Source organism: Syngnathoides biaculeatus, chromosome 19, assembly GCF_019802595.1.
Source record: "Syngnathoides biaculeatus isolate LvHL_M chromosome 19, ASM1980259v1, whole genome shotgun sequence".
Taxonomy (NCBI): domain Eukaryota; kingdom Metazoa; phylum Chordata; class Actinopteri; order Syngnathiformes; family Syngnathidae; genus Syngnathoides; species Syngnathoides biaculeatus.
Genome location: NC_084658.1, coordinates 10421864 through 10436980, shown reverse-complemented (window position 1 = coordinate 10436980; position 15117 = coordinate 10421864). Strand labels below are relative to the sequence as shown.

General features: G+C 39.8%; 1 protein-coding gene across 7 annotated transcripts in view; it reads right to left on the bottom strand.

Moving 5' to 3' along the window:
• The window catches only part of LOC133492805 (microtubule-associated protein 4), a 62189-nt gene extending 52248 nt beyond the window's left edge, over positions 1-9941 (bottom strand). For 2 of the 7 annotated variants that reach the window (XM_061805515.1, XM_061805518.1), the window contains exon 1: positions 9520-9940. The gene's annotated coding sequence lies outside the window, so the exon portion shown is untranslated. Of the gene's footprint in view, positions 1-9178; positions 9449-9519 lie in introns of those variants that run through there. The other 5 variants (XM_061805517.1, XM_061805516.1, XM_061805513.1 and 2 more) reach the window with 4 other exon arrangements.
• Between the last annotated feature and the right edge of the window lie 5176 nt (positions 9942-15117).

The window sequence follows — 15117 nt, the reverse complement described above, 5'->3', positions numbered from 1 at the left end:
TATTTTTAAACACGACTTAATGAGTCTTGTTATTTTGGAAGATGGGAAATTAAGTTGAGGGAACCTTATCCCGATCATCTCTGCTTGTTTCCATGCAAACAAATGTAGCATTGATCCTTGAGTTAAATTAATGTGCTTTTAAACATAAAGCATATATTGGGTGTGTTGTGATTCAAATCGTTCCACCAAGGAGATGATTCATCCGTGGCCCCCAAATGACGTCTTCATTAAATGATGAAACTGAGGAGAGAATGTGTCATTCACTCGGTTTCTTTGGTGATTTCCTCCTTGACCTCGGAATGGGAATAGGTAGAAGGAGCTCGTATGTAAACAGGAGGATGGAAGATTGATTGTTTCAACTAAATTGATGTGCTTCCTTGCATTAAAGGATCAATCACTTTTTAGAGACAGGTTTAGAAACAGACAAGTCAGAAACAATCAATTAACGGCTTTCCTTGTGCGTGGAATTTCCCCTTTTTCATCGCCTTACATCTGTTTTTGTTTTCAGATATAGCTGACGGGGGGCTTGTGAAGAGTCTTGTGAAATTGATGCAAGTTAAAAACAGAGGAAAAACTTTGGAATTTTTTTTTTTGTTTGTTTTTTTAAGAATGTTTGGTATTGGGACAAATTAAGCAAAGCCAGAAAGGGGGAAAAACTTGCTTTTAATATAATTGTAAATGTAATTTGTTGACGTTGAAATGTCAACTGCAACATTACTGCTGTGGTGCTGCAAAGTTTTCTTTTATGACAAACAAGTGCACCATTATGTTATATTCAAGGTAATAAACTGCCTGTGTTATTTCTTGTTAATTGTAGGCTGTAATTCATATGAAAATACCTTTCAAATGTCACAGAGTTTTTTTGACAATGCAAGACCATCAATCAAGTCTAAGACCTGAGAAATCTACCCCGAGTTACACATGCAGCATGAACCTTGTTGACTTCTATCCTGAAAGTAGATGGGGGGCAGGGAAGAAATTGGAGACTCCCATGTGATACCTGCTCACACCATGCAAATCAAACCTCATGAAGGCCACTCAGGAAGCCACCAACTGTCATCCCATTAAGGCCGACTTACTTACGGAAATCCCTCCCAGCTGTAAATGGTAATGATTTGCAAAGTTAAGGTAAAAGTAGTTGCATTTTCGTTTGGTTATAAAATGTTAAATCAGGTCCATTTTGTCAACTACTTGTCTTTGAGAGATCACACAATTACATCACAACTACCCATGTGTCCAGCTGTTATCATACTCATCTGAGTAAGATGCTGTCACTAACATTCCATGTCAGCCACTCAGCATGGCTCACAATCACAGCTTTGTCAGCAAACATCCATGCATGCGCATGTGCATATGGATACAAAATTTACTGTATGTAAGGTAGGAATCCCAGAAATTTGAATGAACTGACTACTGCTGTAGGATTACTCACAGCATCCATCAGTGGATCTATTCCTACATTTCTGATCATCCATCCATTTTCTGAGCCACGAATCCTCACAAGGGTTGCGGGAATTTCTGATCATACATGATGTATTTTACAATGTTAAATTTAGAACTACATACAGATCCACATCCATTAGCTTGCCAATTAGATGGCGGTTTGAAAATACCCAAGTGTATACAATCAAATCCATCTTGTCAACCTTTAAACTGATGTCACTTGTGGTTGGTGATGTGATAAAGTTTTTTAAAAAATGCACGCATTAATGAGCATCCTCATAGATGTCAAATATGAGCAATTTGATGACAGCTGAACTATCGGTCATTTAAAAAAATGTTTGGTTCATAAAGTCAATTACAATCTTAGTGGAAACAAATGAGGCCTGTCAGGTTCTACTACTACTTGATTCTTATTTAAATTATGCTTACTCTCCATGGTCAAATCTCTTCTACCTTGAGCAAAGCTTAAGCTTGTAGTCATAGAATTTCCAAAAAATACAGAAAAACCTGCACTGTACGAAAAACATTCAAATGCCTCAATTAACTCAAGAAGTCTAAGAAATAAATCCTTTGAGTCTTTTACCATTCCCACTTAGAAGAACATGTAAATTTTGATGCATGTTTACTCATATTCAAATTCTGGTGAGATCATAAGCTCAGCGTGTCTACTCAGCAATATACATCACTGAATGACTCACTATAATGTACCATTGACTCCATGCATATCCTGTTGTATTAATATTCTGACACTGGAATAGTATTTCCACACTCTTATGCAAATGGTTCTTACTTTTAAATAGCACTACCTAATAGTGTCCCGAAATTTCTCATCTAAATTCACATAAACACAAAAGGCACGCACCCACATTCTCGCTAACTACACACGCTTCTCTCATTTCACATGCGCTACCGAGCTGACAATCATGAACCTTAAAAAAAATGCAACGGGAGCCATTCACACAACATAGGTGTCTGAGAATAAAGGGGCTGGCATGTTAGCCATTAGGATCCACAACGACTTGGACTGCAACAAGTGATGAAACCAACAGTGACTAAGAAAAAGAGTGAAAGGACAAGACAAAGACAGCACCCACAGGCCTCTCTGGCTTGTTATCCAATGCTGGGAGTGGCGCAGAGCCCCAGGGAGAGAAGACATATTCGTGGTGTAATTAGTCTCATAACGCAGTATAATATCACGTAAGCGTCAGTCTGCAATCCCTGCATTTCTACTGTCCTTGTTCAGGCATCTCTAAACTTGGCTATTGCACATTAAGTCGTCCATTTATATTTCTCTGTTACTTTACAACTAGATTAATCGTTAAGTATCGATTCAATGTTTTAACTAATGTTCCACACATTTTTTCAAACATCCTTAATGGATGTTAATGTGGATGTTCTAAAATATGGTAGTGAGAGGCTGAGAATATATTGGCCTGTGTTCCCTACACCCCTCACAGATGTTTTTTTTATTTGCATGCAAGCTAAAAATGTTTTCAAAAGTTATCTATAAAATGAAAATTGTATGGACTGTTGTATATATTTCATGTTGCAATCTTTTATGAACCATTAGTTTGAACTAAACAGAGGTCACAAAAGCTCGGGGACACAAACATGCGTGCACATACACACCTTTGGAAGCTTGTTATATAATAGAGGATAAAGTGTGTGATGTTAAAGCTTCTGAAAAGCACAGAATCCAAAATTAATGACTAAATCTCTTAAGAATAACTACACTGTAGGTTCACTAAAAAGTCAAAGTGACTTAAGTAAATGTAATTACAATACAGTATTAAGGTGAGGGTGAAAGAGTAACCAGTATAGTTTGTGGAATAATTCAATTCGAATGACTATGTTAACAATAGCGTACAATGTATTACTTAAATTGCTTCTATCATGGAAATCTTTGCAACAAGGTTTTTGAACTGTTTCGAGAAAATTCGTGCCTCATCGGTGGCAGATCCTCACACCCATGCACACACACGCACATGCAAAATGCGACATGAATTTTCACCAAGTCATCATTATTCTCTTTCAGATGCGAATTCAATGAATTTGGCTGATTCGATATGGACCATGGCGGCCGACTGGTTATAGGGTCTGGCCTCAACATTTCTGAGGACCAAGTTTCAAATCCCGGCCCCGCCTGTGTGAAGTTTGCATGTTCTACCTCTGCCTGCGTGGGTTCTCTCCGGGCACTCCGGTTTCCTCCCACATCCAAAAAACATGCAATGGACCTTTCCGACCTGTGAATCCCTCGTACAATAATAGCCAATCAGTTAGCCGTATTGGGTTAGGGTTAGGGTTGAGTTAATCACCATTGTTTAAATGCACTTGAAGAAAATCAAACTGAACTCACTTATAAAGACTTTAAAGATATTACTCATGATCTTTTCAAGTAAAAAGTACTCACCCTGCTTTACATGTGCAGTACGATTCCAGTATTTTATCCTGTTGGATTTCAATATGAAGTTTGTGCGGCCATTTTGCTGCAACGCTGAGATTGCATCCTGCTCTGTCTAAAATCTTAATTCCGTGTAGATATCCTTGCGTGAAATAGTTGACACTTCTCTGTAGAACTAACTCTCTTGGACAAGTTTGACGCATTTGGCAAAAAACATACAATATCTGGACTGCACGATAGAGGATCGACTTCAAATATGTTCTGTTCACTCGCCATTTTGGAAGCTTGTGGGCCATGGCTAAGGGGGCAGATCTTAAGATCGCCATCGGAACGGTCCATTGGAGACTAAATTGCAGTTTAGTGTGAGTGTGAGAGTGAATGGTTGTTTGTTTCTACATCCCCTGCAACTGACTGGCATTAAGTTCTTTCCCAAAGACAGCTGTTATAAATCAGCTCCAGCACTCCCGCGACCCGTGTGAGGATAAGCGGTTCAGGTAATGGATGGTTATCGACCACTATAGCTGAATGACATGCCGAAAAGTACATTCTGGTATTTAAATAAAGTACATGACTTCCAATGGTTATTCCAACCATGAGTTAGTAAAGGCAGCAAAAAAAATAATTACTTCACACGAATCCTATAAATAGAGGTGCAGAAAGATATTTTTACCAAAGTTAAAATATCTATAAATATATGCCGCTAATGTACATAATTTAACAGTATGACTACGGGTTTTCAAGGGCGTGTACTGCACATCAGGCATAAATATTTAATAATATTACATAATGTACATCAACAATCCAGTTTGAGCCTGTAGTGGGCCTTAAAAGACTGAAAGAGCAAAACTTTTGCTTAGTTCCGTGAAAGAAATGCGATCTTGTTACATGTGTGAATTACACAGAATTCCAAGCAAACTTGTATTCTTCAGAACACAGTACTGTACTACTAAAGCCTATGTGGGAACATACTGACAGGTATATTTGTCCTCCCAGTCCCTCATGATTGTCTCCTCGCTCCCCTTCGAAAGGGACACAGTGATGAATGAATTCCCTGTATGAGCACAATGGTTTCAGCTCAACACACACACACACTATCTCTTTGGGAACTATGCACTATTGTTTCTGGGCCGGGCTTAACACACTGCACTGGAATGTATAGCAGCACAAACACACAGAGGTCAGACTCATTCCAAAACAAACGTGAAGCGGAAACATGAAAATACTTTGGGTGCTTATTTAGTCAGTCACATTATTGTCATACTGAAACCGTTTTGCACCATTCATCCTGCATATAGCCGTCAGGATGAAGTATGGGGTCTCTTACCTTTGGAATAAGTTCCTCTGAAGAAAAAGACATTTAATAAAGAAAATTACCAGCTTGATATCTGGTGCCTACGATCAGTTCGCAGAAGGTCAAAGTAAGATTCAAATTTAGTATGCATGCATGTAAATTTACTTAGCCCTTCTCATTTTAAAGATAATGGTTTAAGGTTATCAGAATAGTTAACAAGAGTCAATCAATACACGCTATAATGATTTTTGAATGTCCCTTTCCAGTGACTTTCCTTTTTGCACAGAAATACAACAGTTGCAGTTTGTAATTTGTTGACATTAAATTGTTCTGTACCTGCACTAAACAGCATTGAGTAGAAATTGGATTTTTCACTATTTTGAGTTGGTTTAAAAAAGAAATAAAATGAAAAAAAACTCGATCAACAACTGAATTCCCACTCAAAATGTGTAAAGCCTATGCTCAATATCATCGCTTAAGTGAGTCTCACCATCAAAGCTTCCATGCCCCCGAGTGCCAAGTGACCCCACCTCTACATCCAAGTCCCAGCAGGGCGAATAACAGCGGCCAAGCCCGGGTGCTGCCACGCCGTTCCAGCTGTTGCTGTTGTGATGGGGGATTACAGGGAGCGGCTCACGCTGCACCATCCGACTCCTCTTTGCCATCTATCCCACCATTTTTTTCATTCAGTCAATCTGCAGTTGTCACGCAATCTCAGGGTTCAAACATTCACCCGCAACACACACGCTCGGGTGGTCACAAAAATAAAAACACACTCATCCACTGCAACATAGTCAGACATCTGTTTTTCGGGCTGCCTTTCAGATAATGCTCTGTAAAACCTCAAATCCTATTTCAATGAACGATTACATATTTCTTTAGAATGGTCAGGTAACAAGGCGGCACGGAGGATCAACTGGAAAGCGTTGGTCTCACAGTTCTGAGGTCTCAGGTTCAATCCCGGACCTGCCTGTGTGGATTTTGCATGTTCTCCCCGGGCACGCCAGTTCCCTCGCACATCCTAAAAACATGCAACATTAATCGGACACTCTAAATTGCCACTCGGTCTGATTGTGAGTGCAACTCTATCTCCATGTGCCCTGCGATTGGCTGGCAACTAGTTCAGGGCGTGCCCAGCCTCCGGCCCATTGACACCTGGGATAGGCTCCGGCACTCCAGTGACCCCCAGTAAGGATAAGCGACTAAGAAAAATAGAAATAAATATTAGCTTTAGTAATTGCACTTGATCAAATTCTAACTTCTCAGAGTAGCCCAGTGGGCTGGCTCAATTTTTACAGCATATGAGAATACTATAATCCTTGTCTCAGACTTAACCACAAGCAACAGATGCCTTGAGTTGCAGCAACCTCAAGCAAAGTGATGATGGATTCATTTTCTTTTCTTTCCTTATTCACAGACTCCAACAGGGCGAAAGCGAGCCAGTGACATTAAATCCTACTAGAGTTGAGACCAGCACAGATTCCCTTTCCAAGATTTGGGAAATGACTCAGTATTATGTACTAAAAACCCTTTCTACCTTCTTTAGGAGTTTTAATTGTTGCATAAATTTGGAGAAATGAATACATAGACAATATTTAACATGCACAATGTACTGTAATTTCCAGCCTACAGAGCGCACCGGCTTGTAAACCTCACCCAGTACATTTGTAAAGGAAATACCATTTGGTACATACATAAGCCGCACCTGTGTAAAAGCCGCTAGTGTCCACATTGAAACATGAGCTATTTAAAAAGAAAGACGGTACACAGAAAGAGTTTTCAAAGTTTTAATACCTTAGTTTCGCGTAACATAGCAACAACACGGTAGCACCAAGATGGCTGTTTAAAAAAAAAAAAAAATGGTTTAAAAAAAAAAAAAAGCATGGTAGCACAGCACTAACAGGGCCGGTTAAAAAAAAAAAATACCTAAATCACTGAGACAGTAACACAGCAGCAACACGCTAGCAGCGCCGCTTTAAAAAAAAAAAGAAAAAAAAAACATACCGGTAAAAATCAGTGAGACACAGCAACATGCTAGAACACCGCTAACAGGGCCGGTTTATAAGAAAAAACAAACGAAAAAAAAAACATACCGGTAAAAGTCACTTCCTTGCCACATTGATTCCACCGTCTCACGCTTACCTTTTCCGCTCAGGTGCCCCCTTGCAGCCGCTAAAAAAAATGCAAATTAGTTGCATCACCGCATAATCTGCAGGTTTGAAAGCGTGTGAAAAAAGTCACTGTTTATAGGCCAGAAATTACAGTACATACAGACAAGTGGATTTGAGAGGGGGTGCTGTGTTAAGTTTCAGTTCCAGCCGCATATGACCTGGTGCTCTCTACAAATGCACCCGTCATACTTGGTGCAAGTGGTAGAAGACCTCTTTTTTCCAGGCTTTAACTCTTTCTGTTCAAACTGGAGGCAGCAGTGGCAAAGGCAGTGTCAGTGGTTTCTGCGAGGGCAATAACAGTGGTCTGTAACTCCACCACCATGGGAGGAGCAGCTGGCGTACACTTGGTGTGGGGGGCCTTCTCTATATGATCACCTCGTGGAAAGACAATCCGTCTGTATGTTTTTAAACTGGTTACAGTAACAGGAGGGATCAATAGCAATGAATAGCGCAAAAGCATTGAAGGCGGAGATATCGATGACACTGATAGGCTTGCATTCTACAGCTCAGGGTGCTGACCACCTATAAATGACCAAGGAAAAAAAGAATTGAAATCAATAAATGTCCTTCCTTGAACCATTCACTAACATTTTACACATTTCATAAGGTCTTGTGAAAAAAAATGCACTCTTTAGCTACATATAGTATTTATCACAAACAAAATGGTTGGTAAAATTCATACAAACACATACCCCATCAAGATTGTGCAGGCCAGGTTTCCAGTCATTGTAGTCAATGTTTTGTGCTTCATTCCTTAACGTGCAGCTCGCTCCTTGCTTGCTTGCTTCTCAGAATCAGGGTATTTCTTCGCCGGATGTACAGTAAATCACTTGAGTGAGAGTGCACTTTCTCTGCTCACTTATGAAATGACACCTCAGCTAAGCTACATGTTTATCTTTGGCTGTGAAAGCTGGACGGCGCATAAACACGCTAACAGTTGTTTTAGAGTGCAGCCAACCCCCGTTTATTGCAGGGGATAATTCCAGACCCGCTTGTGAAAATCTGAGATACTAAAAAGCCATATAAAATCAAATCAGCATCAAAGGTCCATTATTGTACTAGTAGCTATATGTGAAATAAATCACTTTAATGATTCAAAAAATACAAGTGGCTAATTCTTCTTTTCCTTTCGGCTTGTCCCGTTAGGGGTCGCCACAGCGCGTCATCTTCGATGAACGCATATTTGTTTGGGACAGTTTTACGCCGCATGCCCTTCCTGACGCAACCCCTCTGCATATAACCGGGGAGAGAAGCTTACAGGACCTGGTATTCCAAGGCAGTTCTCAGGGTAGCATGGCCATAAGCAATATAAAGAACATTAATTGAAAAAATATTTATTTAAAAACAGAAGCACTTTTTGGTCTTGAATTATAAAAAACATTTAATTTAAAAACACAAAACAAGCAGAAGATGGATAATGAATTAAAAAAATGCAAGCAGTGATGCTAATAAGGGGCTAAAATCCTAAAACTATGCTATGGTTTGGTCGTTTTCAGTTAATTTGAAGTGGTTTAAGCGATCAATAGGGGCGGGGGGGGGGTGAAAACTCCAAAATGTATCAGACTATAAATGATAACTGTTTCAAACCACAAGCTGAAACAATGATCACCAAACGATAAGACAAGGAGAAAAATTTTAAATTTGGGTTAAAGATGGTCGAAAACTGCAGCAATAAGACTAATAGCATTTTTATGCATTGCTACGTATCAATGTTCTTGAGCATTCAGTCATAAACATACAACCAAGTCTCCCCCAGACTGCAAATGAATGATCCACCAGAGACAGCGTGACACTCAAACTCGCTTGCGTAACTTGCTTGGAACCTCGCTGCCACACGAGCTCCTCAACATCGGATTTACTGCATGCACTTGCCTGATATATGCAACGCGTGTGAAGTCTCGACTCTGCGTTGACGGGAAGTCGAGAACCAAATTTGAAGAGAGTGCGGCTACTAATGAACAGAAAGGGCGCGGACATTCCAACTGCGCACTCAAAGTGAAAGTACTGGTTTCCGACGAGTACCTGAAGGCACCATTATCCTACACGCACACACACACACACACACAGTAGTGCGATCACTCATCCCAAATCACCGTCGTGTCACTGCCAGTGACTCCAACTACCCACCGACAAAACTTTGCACGTACTGCTATACCTCCACGCCTCAATAAAACGTAGACACAACACAATACCCATATTTCGGCATGACTCACCCGTCTGTTGTGTGCTTTGTGGCAGTTTGTCGGGAGACTCCGAGCGTCGCTGTCAGCGCCACAGTCCGCCCACCGGAGAAAGCACTGCCCGGCCGCAGCCGAACCTGCTCGCCCATGTGGAGACTCGAAGCCAATCACTGCCTTGCAACTTGATTGACTTGTCTTTTGGCCAATCAAATTAATAGTTTTCTGCGCATGGCAAAGCGTTCGGCCAATCTTCGCTTCCCAATGTTGAGGAGATTCGTTGTCGTCAACAAATGGACTTTTGACGGACACATGGTGCTTTCAATGGAAAACTTCGAGTCCTTTTACGGTAGGGCCGGACCGAGAGCCGGGGTAGCAGCGGAGGATAACGGGCAACTGGGCACGGCTGGACTGGAAGACGCCCTTTGACGTCCGCTTGGTTCGCTGCAGTGTCACTACGACAAAAAAAAAAAAGGGAGGGCGCGTTAATTAATCCAATTTTGAATGTATTCAGCTGCTTCCTCTTAGATATAAATAAAGAAAGTGAGTGGAAGGGGATTAACCGAAGAGGAGTATCCCACGTCTCGTATAACAAGTTGAATTATAGTGACACCTTGTGACCAAAATGGCAAGGACGTGTTATTGCCACAAGGCATCTTGACGTGTGACCTCATTAACTCCTAATTGGTAAATCAGTTAATGATGTCATCGATGAATGAGGAAGCGCTATTTGTGTTTCAGGCAGCGGCAAGCATTGCATTTGATACCTTGCTCCTTCAAAGTGGACTTACCAGATTTAACCTACCTCTTAATACCATTACAATAGCCTAGCAAGGTAGTAACGACACCGAAGAATATAAGTACAGTATTTGAACACCCTGCTATATTGCAAGTTCTCCAACTTAGAAATCATGCAGGGGTCTGAAATTTTCATCGTAGATGCATGTCCACTGTGAGAGAGATCATCTAAAAAGAAAATCCAGAAATCACAATGTATGATTTTTTTAACAATTTATTTTTGTGATACAGATGCAAATAAGTATTTAAACACCTGTCTATCAGATAGAATTCTGACCCTCAAAGACCTGTTATTCCGCCTTTAAAAGTCCACCTCCACTCCATGTATTGTCCCGGATCAGATGCGCCTGTGTGAGGTTGTTAGCTGTATAAAGACACCTGTCCACCCCATACAATCAGCAAGACTTAAACTTGTAACATGGCCAAGACCAAAGACACAAGATCGTACAACTCCACACGGCTGGAAAGGGCTATGGAGAAATTGCAAAGCACCTTGGTGGAAAAAGGTCCACTGTTGGAACAATAATTAGAAAATGGAAGACGCTAAACATGACTTCAATCGGAGTGGAGCCCCATGCAAGATATCACCACGTGGGGTCTCAATGATCCTTAGAAAGGTGAGGAATCAGCCCAGGATTACACATCAGGGCCCGTCTTAAGTTTGCCAATGACCATTTGGATGATACAGAGGAGTTCGGGGAGAAAGTTTTGTGGTCAGATGAGACCAAATGGAAATTTATGGTCATAATTCCACTAACCACGTTTGGAGGAAGACGAATGATGAGTTCCAACTCAAGAGCACCATCCCTACGGTGAAGCATGGGGGTGGTAGCATCATGCTTTGGGGGTATTTTTCTGCACATGGGACAGGACGACTGCACTGTATTAAGGAGAGGATGACCGCGGCCATAAATTGTGAGACCTATTTCTTTGTTTTAGTATACATTTGCATCTATCCATTTTCCAGGCCACGTCCACACAAATGTCGCTTGAATCAGTCTTTCGTTCACTTTGTTCAGGTCTTACTCTTAAGCCATAAAAAACATTCCAGGCAATGATTTTGTTTTTCAAAGATGTTTATTGAAATAAATAATTTGAAATTTTATAAACTTCAACCACTGATAATGCTATCACACAATCAGAAACCTGGAGCGGTACCATTTCCCCATGAAGTCTTTCCAAAATATGATATGAAATAAGAATGCACTTTGAAATTTGCATTTCTTCACAGGTGAGTCTTCGGAACAGATAATTAAATCATTACAGGGACAGACATTGAATTTCGATCATAGTTTTTCCACACAACTCAATTTTCAAGCCAAACGTGTGAACACTTTTTTTTTGTTATTAAAAATGGGAAAACACATAATAAAGCCTGTTTAAAAACTGCACTCAGATGTGTTAGCAAGAGACATTCCAAGAGTTTAACCTTTTTAACTTTCCAGCGTTAAAGCTGGGTTTGTAATCATTTAGGTGCACTTTATTTAAAATAAATTTCCGATAAGCAGGCTTTCAACACAGAGCGCCCCTAAAACTTGGGAAAACAGTTCTGTCCAGGACTGCCACACATGCATCACTTGATGACAGCAGTTTGCAACCAAAGATGCAAATATACAATAATATTGTATCTTCTAGATCACTATTTGTAGCTAGTCAGTATCCCTTTCTCCCATAACCTGGGAAGTAGTATGTATATGAGTACTGTGTACATAAATATGACTCTCCCAGTTTTCTGTGATGCACTCTACATAGTTTGCAATCATACAGCAGAAATCAGCTGTTTTTGCACATCAAATCCTCATTTCTGAATGATTTTCAGTGCAGCATGCAAGTAAAAATGTGCACAATATTAAAAGTCTTTCGGCTTGGTCATCTTCTGCCTTTGAACACGGTTTTTTTTTTTCCAATAGGGCAAGTTTTCTCATAGGAAATTAGAGCAAAATTTATTCACAATATCATCTATAGGATTCTGCATTTCAAAGCATGCCAAAGAAATGTTTCAGTTTCTGCATAGTGCTGGCTATACGAGTGCCAAAAGTTTTGATAGCTTTACAAGAAGTACAAGTTGGTATGTACAGACAAAAGAGTGACATGAGTAGATCCAGTACTGTGTAAACCTCAAGTGTGCAATGTATCTACAAATAGGCGTGTGTTGGAACTCATATAGAAACGTGAAGAGAGCTGGAAAATGCTCAAAAGTATGGAAGAGCGAGCAAGCGCATATGTTTGTTTTTCTTATTCAAACGGGAATTAGAAGACTCCTAAACATCTTTTAACTTCAACACACCTTCCCATCTCATGCACTAACATTTCCCCATTCTGGTGCGCCTATAACTGTTTAAGATGCAGTATGCATTACATCATGTATTCCCTAGCATTGAATATTAAAATTAGGTCTACCGACACTTACAAGGTCAAATAAGATACAACCACATTCTAGATTTGAGGTTATAGTTCTGAATGGAGAGTTACAGTTCAGGCCACTAGGTGACTTATTGTACCCAAACAAAATAAATAAAATCATTCCCTCCAGTACATGAGATGGCAAGGAGAGCCAAACTAACCAAGATATATATTTTTTTTAAAAAAGTGTACAGTACAAACTGGCTTCTTGCTGGATTAATGAAGTCAGTATTTAGTTACAGGCCTCACTGACACAGAAGACATATGGTACGTAGAAATGATGTAAAAAAAAAAAAAAAAAAAAAAAGACGAACCATTTCTGTGCTTCTCTCGAATGGCTGCAGACAGAATGTGCACAAGGGAAGGGAAAAGCAGCATAAAGGGAAGATTGGGGTGGTTGTCGCGATGTGGAACAATATTTTGGGGTGTTGCAAATATTCTGAAGAAAAACATAACTCCTGTTGTGATGGTTAAAAATAAATTAGCTGTAAGCTCAATAAATGGTCACTTACACAAATATTATTGAGATGGTTAGGGAGAATTCTAGGCTACAATGAAAAGCAGAAAAACATGAGTAAAATCAGTTTTAATGTGACCACACAAACTTTTTGCGAGAATAGTAACTGTGTCTCCCTAGAGTCTTTCAATGTTTATCCTTTGACATAGTTCAAGTTTTTTGAAATGTCATTTTTCTTAGTGGGCAGAAGTGTTTTTTAATTCGTGAGTCTATTTGAAAAGATAGTTCTGGCTTTATCGTCATAGTGTATGTATTACGGCCCCCACCTCACCTTTACTGCCTCTTTGTAATCTGCACACCCACTCATTGTAAATGATTCAAATTTTGGAATTCACTTTAGGAAGATTGCGATACTCGAAGGTCTGATGTGGATAACTGAAGTTGTTGTTTATTAAAAATTGGTAGACTCCCTTCACAGGTTAGACAAGAGCTACCAAGTCCCAACATTTCTTTTCCGCTGAAGTCATTGAAAATGTATGAATCACACAAAATGTTAATATATCATCAATGATCGTTTTGTTGCAGAACTCACTTGCTTTGCTTCGAAACTAAAATGCACCTTTGCAAAGCAACATTCCAATTACGGACACTGATGAGGAGATACTGACTACTATAGTACTATATAATCCTTCAGCATGTGAAATCCATAACTCAGATATCACGACAGCATCGTTCATTAATCACTTATTCAATTAATTTAGACTTGCCTGGGCATCAAAAACACAGACATTGAACAAAACCAAACCATGAATCTTTGGAAGAAACATGATTAGACATGTACAAATCATTAAATAATTCACAGACAAAAAACAAGACACACAAATAAATAAATTATCTTAGACCAGCAAGCAGCAAGATACAATCTTCAAAACGTTGCATTAAAGGGGGAAGACAGCAGAATTTAAGTTTTAGGGTGTGACTCTGCAAATGATTATTTTAATATAATACAATTTAGTTACAAAAATGAACCAAAGGACACATTCCTGAGTCTCTTATTAAACATTTGCACTGCTCCAAATATAAAGTGCTAAAACACAAACGGAAGTGATTCTGCTGCTACAAATCAGTTTAAAGGACGATTGCAGTACCAGTAAGCTTCCTTTAGATGCTCAGTGACTTCATGCACAAGATTTCAGGGAAGACAATCAACAAAAGGGGTATGAATCAGGAAAATTTGTATTTTTGAATTGTGATGAATTATTTGTCTATGAGATACACAGGACTGTTGTTTTCAGTTGCCTTGAGGGAAAAACACATTCTTTTTTTGGAACTGGAGGCTGACTAGATGTGTTATTTCCTTTCTGTTTCGATTTGTTGCAGTTTTTCTTCATCAGAACCAGCAGAAAAAAAAATCTATTCCAGTGTGAAACTGTCCCCACCGTGACTCAGTGTGCATGCAAAGTTTTAAGTGAAAATGTGAAATTTGTTTTCTTTTAACGTCAAGTCTGGTCTTACTTTTGGAATATATGGCCCCCCCTCGCTTCCCCACCTGACAAGCAAAAAAATAAATATAAACAAATCTCTAAACATGAAACATGCAGCTATACCTTGGTTTTAACGATCTTATGGCCATTCCACTTGAGGTTTTACTATACCATGCTAGTAATAGATTATTCCGTTTTTATTTTGACATCAAGCTGAGAAAGGATGGAAGGAAGGAATGTTGTGCGGCCTTCCGGAAAGAGGTGAGACAGGCTCTCGATGGACAACCGAAGCTCCCGGAAGACTGGACGACGACAGCCAAGGTGATCAGAGAGACAGGCAGGAGAGTACTTGGTGTGTCATCTGGTAGGAAAGGGGAGAAGGAGACTTGGTGGTGGAACCCCAAAATACAGGGAGTCATACAAGGAAAGAGATTAGCGAAGAAGAAGTGGGATACTGAGAGGACTGAGGAGAGGCGAAAGGAGTACATCGAG